The 9983-nt window shown below is 45.1% G+C and overlaps 1 pseudogene; it reads left to right on the top strand.

The window, feature by feature from the left end:
- The first annotated feature begins 6141 nt into the window (after positions 1-6141).
- On the top strand, positions 6142-8610 carry LOC149119999 (palmitoyltransferase ZDHHC5 pseudogene; annotated as a pseudogene).
- Positions 8611-9983: the final 1373 nt, after the last annotated feature.

The following is a 9983-nucleotide window of genomic DNA, read 5'->3' as shown; positions in this document are numbered from 1 at the left end:
ACATCCCTCTTTCCTAACTCAAGTCAGTGTGAGTGTTCACCCTTACCTCATCTGAGACATAAGGCCTGGGTGAGGACTTTGAGCTTAACCTTCAGTTCTAAGATACCTGGTAACAGTGCTGTTGCTTCCAAAGATTCTGGAGGAGTTACTGCTGTGTGTTCAATGGTTGGATCTCCTTGTCTTCGAAGCTGTTTCCATCCTTTATTGTTTAAGGTCTGTAGTCTTTAAAGCAAAGGGCCTTTCTTCCATGGGACATTTTGGTGTCTATAACATCATTCACAGGACATACAAAATTATGAACTTAAGATTTATTTTGTATAGATTGAATATCAAGTCCCATTTGTAGTTGCCTTGGCAACTTAAGATTTAGTGGGTATAGATTGAATATTGAATCCCATTTGTAGTTGCCTTGGCAGGGTCAGACCAAATGATTCTATGGGCTTTATGTGGCTAGCGTATGGAAGTCCTCCACCCCTGCTAAAGGGCCATTAGAATAGCCTGCTGGGACACATTTGTTCAATACATGTAATCATTCACATTTATTGTCTCTAGAGGGGCCCGTGGACAATGTGGCTGGATTAAAAAAAAAAAGGCTTTTTTTCTTTTAGTAATATTTCAGTTATCAAATAGTATGGCTTAGACTCTCCCAAATAGCCAGAAATGAGCCAGTAGCCTTCCTTTTTCCAGAAGTGAGCCCAGTATGCACAGTGAGCAGTATGCACAGTGGTAAAAAACTGCCCAAATGTGAACTGTTGTGTCTAATTCAGTGAACAAGTGGCTGTAATTCTTAGACATGTCAGCTAGCCTTGGGTGACCAAGTCCACATCTTACAGTATCAGCCCCTTTATGTTTTTTAGGATTTTATTTTATTTGAGAGGTAGAGTTACAGACAGTGAGAGGAAAAGACAGGGAGAAAGGTCTTCCTTCCTTTGGTTCACTCCCCAAATGGCTGCAACAGCTGGAGCTGTGCCAATCGGAAGCTTCTTCCCAGTCTCCCCATGGGTTCAGGGGCCCAAGGACTTGGGCCATCTTCTACTGCTTTCCCGGTCCATAGCAGAGAGGTAGATTGGAAGAGGAGCAGCTGGGACTAGAACTGGCACCCATATGGGATGCCAGTGCCACAGGCAGAGGATTAACCTACTGTGCCATGGGGCTGGCCCCAGTTTCTTTGTTTTTGCTGGAGCTGCAAGTTGGGGCTTTAACCCACTCTGCCATAGCACTGGCCCCTCCATTACCAGTTTATGGGATTTTTAGTTTTTTTCTTTCCCTCAAAGTTCTGGAAATTCTTGTCTAAAGTAGCCAAAAATCTGTATTCAGGAACATTTTCTGTGAAATTGATTACAAGTGTTTTTAGAGAAGAATACAAAACTATGGATGACAGAAGTCTTTAAATAAACATAGTTAAAATTATGAAATTGATTAATTGACATGAGCCATTTATGTTCATTCCATACAGGATGTTACAAAGCAACTAAAGAGGGACCAGCATTGTGGCATTGCAGGTGAAGCTACTGCCTATGATGCTGGCATCCCCTATGGGTTACACTTCGAGTCCTGGTTGCTCCACTCTGATCCTGCTCCCTGCTAATGCACCTGGGAAAGCAGCAGAGGATGGCGAAGTGTCTGCTCCTGTACCCATTTGGGAGAACTTGAATTATGACCATATTGCCTGGCTTCAGCCTGGTTTAGCTTTGGTCATTGTGGCCCTTTGGAGTGTGAACCAACAGAAGAAATCCAATCTCTCTCTCTCTCTCTCTCCTCCTTTCTGGAATTCTGCCTTCAAATAAGTAGATACATCTTTAAAAAGGAAAGAAAGAAACTGAAGGATTTTACATACCTATTGTCCCTTTTAGGACTCTGGGTCTCCTTTTTATGAAGATAACCATCATGACTACTAACAACGCAACAGAACTATCAGATTTTAAAATTTATATTACTTCTAGGACATTTATATCAATGACATATCTATATAAATATAATTTAACATTGAGCATAATTTCATGACAGTACTTTCCTAAAATGCAAGTTGCATAATAAACTATTACCTCTAAAAGATAAGACATATATCCTTTGACACATCAAGGGTTCCTGCTGAAAATCTCAAAGTGAAAAAATTTAGAACCTTGATTCTGGGAAAGTCTCAGGATGTCAAAATGGCTTAAAATATTTGGTCAAAATAGGCTCACATAATTTTGAAATAGCATCCATCTGCTTAGTGTGATTCAACCAGTTCTAAACCAGATTTACTCATAAATCTGATTTTATAAAACAAGTATATATACAACTTTTAACTCTTATGACTCAGCTTTTTCCAAACAATTCTGATTGTTTGCTAAGGCACAACATTTGTGATTTTTGGTCAGTCACCAAAGTGGAAGTAAAAACCTTGAATAGAAAAATAGCATATAAAATAACCCATTATTAGAAAAATTTAAGAGTCACAACCAGGAAGGAGAAGAAAGATTAAGGAAGCTGATTAGAAAATTCACAGATGATTAAAAACTAAGCAAGAATTCTTAAAAGGAGATGCTGCAGTTTTTGTTTTTTTTTTTTTTTTTTTAACAAAAGATTCCATGACCAGCACTATGGCATAGCACGTGAAGCTGCCAACTGCAGTGCCAGCATCTCATTTGGTCACTAATTTGAGTCACAGCTGCTCCACTTCTGATTCAGCTCTCTGCTATGGCTGGGAAAGCAGTAGAAGATGGCCCATGTCCTTGGGCCCCTGCATTCATGTTGGAGACCTGGAGGAAGATGCTACCTCTTGGCTCCTGGCTCAGCTCTGGCAATTGAGGACATCTGGGGAGTGAACAAGAGGATGGAAGATCTCTCTCTCTCCTCTGCCTCTCTGGAACTCTGCCTTTCAAATAAATCAATAAATCTTTAAAAAAAAATATTCCAAAATTAAAGTCCAAGGCTATTTCCAGATATTTTCTAACATATCAATATGCACATAAACAGCTTGTTTAAAAAAGCATCAAATTCTAATTTTATTTCAGTGTACCTTTGATATTCATTCCAAAATTTTAGAAAACAATGTAAATTTTTAAAATTATAATTGGGCAGGCATTGTGGTATAGTAGATTAGGCAGCTGTCTGGGATGCCTCATCCCAGAGTGCTGGTTTGAATAATGACTGTTCCACATTTGTAAAAAAGAGTTTATTTATTTATTTATTTATTTGAAAGGCAGAATTATATATATATATAGAGAGATTCCAAAAGACAGACATTTTCATCTAGTAGTTCACTCCCCAAATGGCCACAGAATCTGGGGCTAGGCCAGGCCAAAGTCAGAAGCTTCTTCCAGGTCTCCTAATGTGCTTGGAGGGACTCAAGCACTTGGGTCATCTTTTGTTGCTTTTCCAGGTGCATTAGCAGGGAGCTGGATTGGAAATGGAATAGCTGGGACATGAACTGCTGCTCAAATGGCTGCCACCATCTCAGCACTCTGCCACAGTGCTAGACCCTGCTCCACTTCTGATGAAGCTCACTGTTAATGTGCCTGGGAAAGCAGTGAGGATGGCCCTAGTGCTAGGCTCCTTCACCCATGTGGGAGATTTGAATGAAGCTTTTGGTTTTCACACACACACAATTTTTCTTACAAGATTTTTCCTTTTCAAACCTTTTTTTTAAAGATTTATTTTATTTATTTGAAAGTCAGAGTTAGAGAGAAGTAGAGACAGAGAGGTCTTCCATCTGCTTGTTCACTTCCCAGATGGCTGCATTGACCATTGCTGTGCCAATTCAGAGCCAGAAGCCTCCTCCAGGTCTCCCACACAGGTGCAGGGACCCAAGGACTTGGGCCATCTTCCATTGATATCCCAGGCCATAGCAGAGAGCTGGATCAGAGGACGAGCAGCCAGGACTAGAACTGGCACCCATATGGGACGCCAGTGCTTCAGGCCAAGGCATTAACTCACTGCGCCATAGTGCTGGCCACTTCAAACCTTCTGTTATGTGCTCATGCTTTCTGCAACTTACTTAAACCTTCAGTTTTTGTCCTATTTTTGTCCTTACATTCTAGAGTATTGTAGCCTTTCTACCTTATGACAAAAATTTACATTTTGAAATAATTCATTTTTTAAAGGTTTATTTATTTGTTTGAAAGTCAGAGTTACACAGAGAGAGAACGTGCATTTCCATCTGCTGGATCACTCTCCATATGCCCACAGCAGCCAGCACTGGGTCAGAGTGCTTCATCTGAGTCTTCCAAATGGGTGCAGGGACCTAAGCACCTGGGCCACCTGCTGCTTTTCACCAGCCACTAGCAGGGAGCTGGGTAAGAAGTGTGGAGCTGGGACTTGAACTGGTGTCCATATGAAATAATGGAATTACAGGAGGCTGCTTTAGCTGCTATGCCATTATTTTGGCCCCAAAATAAGTTTTTTTATTTTTAAAGATTCTATTTATTTATTTGAAAGGTACAGTTACAGACAATGAAAGGGAGGGAGCGAAAGAGATAAAGGTCTTCCATCTTGCTTCAGCCCCCAAATGGCCGCAATGGCTGGAGGGGTGCCAACCTGAAGCCTGGAGCCAGGAGCTTCCTCCCAGTCTCCCACATGGGTGCAGGGGCTGAAGGACTTGGGCCATCTTCTACTGTTTTCCCAGGCCATAGCAGAAGCTCTCTGGATTGGAAGAGGAGCAGCTGGGACTAGAACTGGCACCCATGTGAGATGCTGGCACCGCAGGTGAAGGATTAAGCTACTATGCCACAGCGTCAGCCCCATCACCATCTCAAAATAATTCTTTAAAAACTTCTAAATTAGCATAATTTTCAAAATGAAACAGGATAAAAATTTCATACTTACTTTTAAACCATCTAGAATTACTTTTAAAGAATGTTAAGATGTTAAGAGTACTTAACTTTGAGAGTGGAGAAGGGGTGGGGGCTATGGGTGGATGGCAGAGGGAGTAGGGGCAGGTGCAACTGCGTGACCCTCATGAATGAGAGAAACGTCTCATGTGCCCGGGGCAGGGAGCCAATGGGAACACTGGGAGGGCTTGATACCCTGCCCTGAGAGCCATGGCTGTGCACTGGCTCGTGGAGGAGCAGTGCGGGCGTGCAGCGTGTGGGGGCTCTGCGCTGCCTGTCAGAGGCCGGACAGCACTGCCGGGAGGCTGCGTCGACAACGACGGTGGCGGTGATGGGCACTGCTCCAAGGGAGGCACCATAACCCAGTTGAACTCTGTGTCTGGAAAGCCCAAGATTGAAGAAGAAAGACCAGACACAGTGACTAACCTGGAAACTGGGACATCTTTGGAACTGTGCCTTCATCCCGAGTTATTTTTTAAAGTATCACGTGGTATCAATGTCTTTGTCTTATTCTGCTTATTGGGAAGAAAAGGCTTCAAGGATTTTAAGTTTTCCTTCAGTTTTGCATGAACTCTATAGGAAATGGGGCCCTCGAAGGGCTTGGGAATAGCAAGAAGAGATTGAAGACAGAGCAGCTTGCTCTCTCTCTGTTTTCTCTCTTCTTAAAGGAAAGTCTTTACAACTCAACTTGTAACAGCTGTAGTCCAGCATTAGCCACCAAGAGAGAAATAAATAATATTACAGAGCCATTGCAGACTACAAACCCTGGTGAAGTCAAGGTGTGGGAGCGGTGGCATTGAGAAGGCTGCCTAGAACTGACAAGGGCTGCAGTGAAAACAGCTCTTCTTCCACGCTGGAAGGGGCTGCAGGTTCCTTCATGGATAAAAATGCACAGCACACACCTCTTCTAGGTAGTGCTCACATTTTGTGGGAGTGTGGTAGTCGTGGAGGTACTAGAGTATCTCCTCAGGAATTTTCCTTGCTCAGAATTTCCTGCCCTGCCTTGAAATTTCCCCTTCTTTTTTTTGAAGACCTGCCTCTGTCCATGAGCGGTACCTTGATCTGTCTGACTGTCCATGTTCTCTACCTGCAGCTACTTGTATGTGTACAGCCTCCTGTTTGTCTCCCATTTCCAAGCTGGTAAACTTGTGTTTTTTTGTTTTTGTTTTTTTTATATTTATTTGAAAGTTACACAGAGGAGAGGCAGAGAGAGAGAGAGAAGTCTTCCATCTGCTGGTTCACTCCCCAATTGGCTGCAAAGGCTGGAGCTGCGCCAATCCGAAGCCAGGAGCCAGGAGCTTCTTCCAGGTCTCCCACGCGGGTGAAGGGTCCCAAGGACTTGGGCCATCTTCTACTGCTTTCCCAGGCCATAGCAGAGAGCTGGATCAAAAGTGGAGCAGCCAGGACTTGAACTGGTGTCCATATAGGAGGCCGGCACTACAAGCAGCGGCTTTACTTGCTACACCACGGCGCCAGCCCCCAAGTTGTGTTTCTTAACCTCCTCTTCTGCTTTGTTCTGGGGAAGCGGTTATTTATCACTTGCAATCCACCTTTACCCCTCCCATATGTTTCCTTCATTTGAGATATTTTGACCTTCAGTTTTGTTTGGGGATGTGGAAGGATGATAATTCTAAATTTTTTGTTTCCCTGATTTTTTTTTTTTGTTTGTTTTTTCTGTACTCTTCTCTGTTGGTTCCCTTATCCCATTGTCTTATCCATTCTGCCTCTGAGTGGGCCTGGGCTATGCAGCAGGGCAGATCTCCCCTCAGAGCTCCAACATGCTGCAGAGTCTGGAAAGAGATTCAGACCCAGAAACACGTCCTGGCCTCAGCAGCCGCTATCTTCTTAGTGGGAGCTACAACACTCTTCTTTGCTTGTCCAGAACTAAGCCTGAATATGTCACCTGCAGTGCCCATCTACAATGCATTTATGTTTCTCTTTGTTCTGGCCAATTTCAGTAGGGCCACCTTCATGGACCCAGGCATTTTCCCTGGAGCTGAGGAAAATGAGGACAAGGAAGATTTTTGAGCTCCCTTTACAAAACAGTGGAGATCAAGGGCATCCAGGTGTGCATGAAAGGATGTGCCACCCGCCGCTGCTACTGTCCTCCTCGGCGTTCCCACATAGTGTCTGTGATAATTGTGTGGAGGAATTTGATCATCCCTGCCCCTGGGTGAACAACTGTATTGGCCGCCAGAACGAGCATTGTTTCTTCCTCTTCCTCCTTTCCTTGACAGCCCACTCTATGGGTATATTTGGCTTTGGCCTCCTTTATGTCCTCTGCCACATAGAGGAGCTCTCAGGGGTCTGCACACTGTCACAATGGCAGTGAAGTGTGTTGCTGGCTTATTCTTCATCCCTGTAGCTGGCCTCACAGGGTTTCATGTGGTGCTGGTGGCCTGGGGACGCACAGCCAATGAACAGGTTATGGGTAAATTCCGGGGAGGCATGAGCCCCTTCACCAATGGCTGCTTTAACAATGTACTTTGCAATTCCCCAGCACCCAGATATTTGGGAAGACCAAAGAAAGAGAAGACAATTGTAATCAGACCTCCCTTCCTTCAGCCAGAAGTGTCAGATTACTGTGAAGATCATGGATAATGGCATCCAGGGAGAGCTTAGGGGAACTAAGTCTAAGGGAAGCTTGGAAACAACAGAGAGCCAGTCCGCAAATGCCAAACCCCGGCCTCCTCCTATGCCAGACCTGAGCAGCTGCATGGGACTGCGAACACACCTTTGCCTGGCTACTAATGGAGATAGCAGCTTTTGGGGCAAGGACAGCCCCCCACACCAACCATGTACAAGTGTCGGCCAGCTTATAGTAGCAGCAGTGCATCAGCTGCCCTGCCTCATTCCTCCAGCACCAGGTTAGTCATGGGGACAGTTTGAGAAAGCCAACCTCAACTGCAGAGAGCAGCCGTCATCCCAGTTACCACTCAGAGCCCAGCTTGGAACCCGAGAGCTTCTGTTCTTCCACGTTTGGCAAAAGCTTTCACTTTGACCCACTTTCCAGTGGCTCTCATTCCTCCAGCCTCAAGTCGGCGCAGAGAACAGGTTTTGTGCTGGACCAGTTGCAGTCCATGTGCTCAGAGGGCACCACTTCCACCTCCTGTAAGAGCCTGGCCAATCAGACATACAATGAAAGCCTGAACAAGACCCAGCTTTCAGCTACACCTCTCCCTTCCTGTCAGCCTGCCTGACCCAGCAATGGGAAGCTGAGAGGCATCCATGTTTGGTGCCAACAGGTCCAACACGAGAGCCCTCACCAGTCTGTTATGACAATCTGTGGTGCCACATTGTGGCCTCCCTCCAGGGATGAGAGAAACTACTGCACCAGTCACCCAGCTCCCAGTCCATGAGGAAGAGCCAGGCTTGGGAGACTCAGGCATTCAGTCAACACCTGGCTCAGGCCATGCCCTCATAGGGCTTCCTCCTTAGCTGATCCAAAGAGATCACCACCGAGCAAGACTCCATTTGGACTCTCAGCTGTCCCACATTTTGGGAAGCCAGAAAGGCTAAGGGGCCAGGGACTAGGGTCCCCTGAACCAGGTCTAACCACCCCATATCTGGGCCATTAAACATCTTAGAGCAGCCAAAAATCCCCACCTGGTGTCTCTGAGATAGAGGAAGTGGCCTTGCAGCCACTGCTGATGCCTGAAGATGAAGTACAGCTCAATACTGCCCACAGCAAATCCAACAGCAACCCAAGAGCATCAGCTCAGCCTCCCCTGGCCCCACAAGGGGAGGAGTCAAGAAACTGTCCTGAGCGGGCGGTACCACCTGAGATATGGTGTGAGCCTTCAGTGCCTCCCCTTCCCTCACCACTGTGTCTACACCAAAGGGCCCCGGGTGGCCACCTTCCTTCCCTACAATTTTGAAAATTTTTCCTATGAAAGAAAACTCAAAAGAATGATTCTGATTCATTGTACTTAATACACAGAACATAATTTTAACCTTGGTTAAAATTTTCATATTTTGGCTGACACTCACTGGCTGCTGGTGTTTTGAATGACCTATGAATAATGGTGTTTGCATGGGAGTTTCAGGAGCCCACTGAAAGGCAATGACAGAAGGCAGACCTCACTGACAGCTCATGAGGAAACATGTAACCATCGTCTGTGAACAACTGAATTCTATTTCCAAGAAGCCTCCACCCAGACCATCTGTAGTTATAGAGAAAGGGAGAGACAGAGAGAAAGGTCTTCCATCTGGTTCACTCCTCAAATGGCCACAATGGCCATATCTGGGCCAATCCTAAGTCAGGAACAAGAGTTCCTCCTGGGTATCCCACATGGGTGCAGAGGCCCAAGCACTTGGCAAATCTCTACTGCTTTTCCAGGTTACAGCATAGAACTGGATGAGAAGAGGAGCAGCCAGGACTAGAAATCATGCCCAGATGGGATGCAGGCACCTGCGGTGGTAGCTTAGCCCACTACATCACAGCCCCAGCCCCCATTCAGAGATCTTTTAAGTGGCCATTTCTTATTCAGTCTTAAGGAGGTCAAGCAGTATTATAATAAAACAGCTTTTTCTTTTGTAGTTTCCAAATACAATTTATTTATTTTAGAAAATAAGTGCTAAGGGGCAATAAGAATAGAGCTCTGATTACAATTGCTGTTTAGTCCAGACCGTAAAAGAACCAAGTTAGAAAACAATTTCTTGGGCTGGCACTGTGGCACAGTGGGTTAACACCCTCTCCTGAAGTGCCGGCACCGCATATGGGTGCTGGTTCTAGTCCTGGCTGCTCCTCTTCCAATCCAGCTCTCTGCTATGGCCTGGGATAACAAATAGAAAATTGCCCAAGTCCATGGGCCCCTGACCCCATGTGGGAGACTTGGAAGAAGAAGCTCCTGATACCTGGTTTTGGACCAACCCGATCCTGGTCATTATGGCCAATTGGAGAGTGAACCATGGATGGAAATTCTTTCTGTCTCCCTCTCTCTATATACCTCTGTCATTCAAATCAATAAATAAATCTTTTCAAAACAAAACAAAAAAACCAATGTCCACTAACAGCTGAACAAAACATTAAAAGAGATATTACCTGGTAGCACCATGTACAAGTTTGATACTTACCAAATACATTTCCCTAGATTTCAGTTGGAATTTCAATCTGGTTTCTGCCAGTCTGAAACTCCTTAGGCCAATGACACCAGGTCAACAACTAGT

The sequence above is a fragment of the Oryctolagus cuniculus genome, chromosome 21 (assembly GCF_051225735.1).
Source record: "Oryctolagus cuniculus isolate XC-2025 breed Fujian yellow rabbit chromosome 21, ASM5122573v1, whole genome shotgun sequence".
Taxonomy (NCBI): domain Eukaryota; kingdom Metazoa; phylum Chordata; class Mammalia; order Lagomorpha; family Leporidae; genus Oryctolagus; species Oryctolagus cuniculus.
This window is presented reverse-complemented; position numbering and strand designations above follow the sequence as displayed.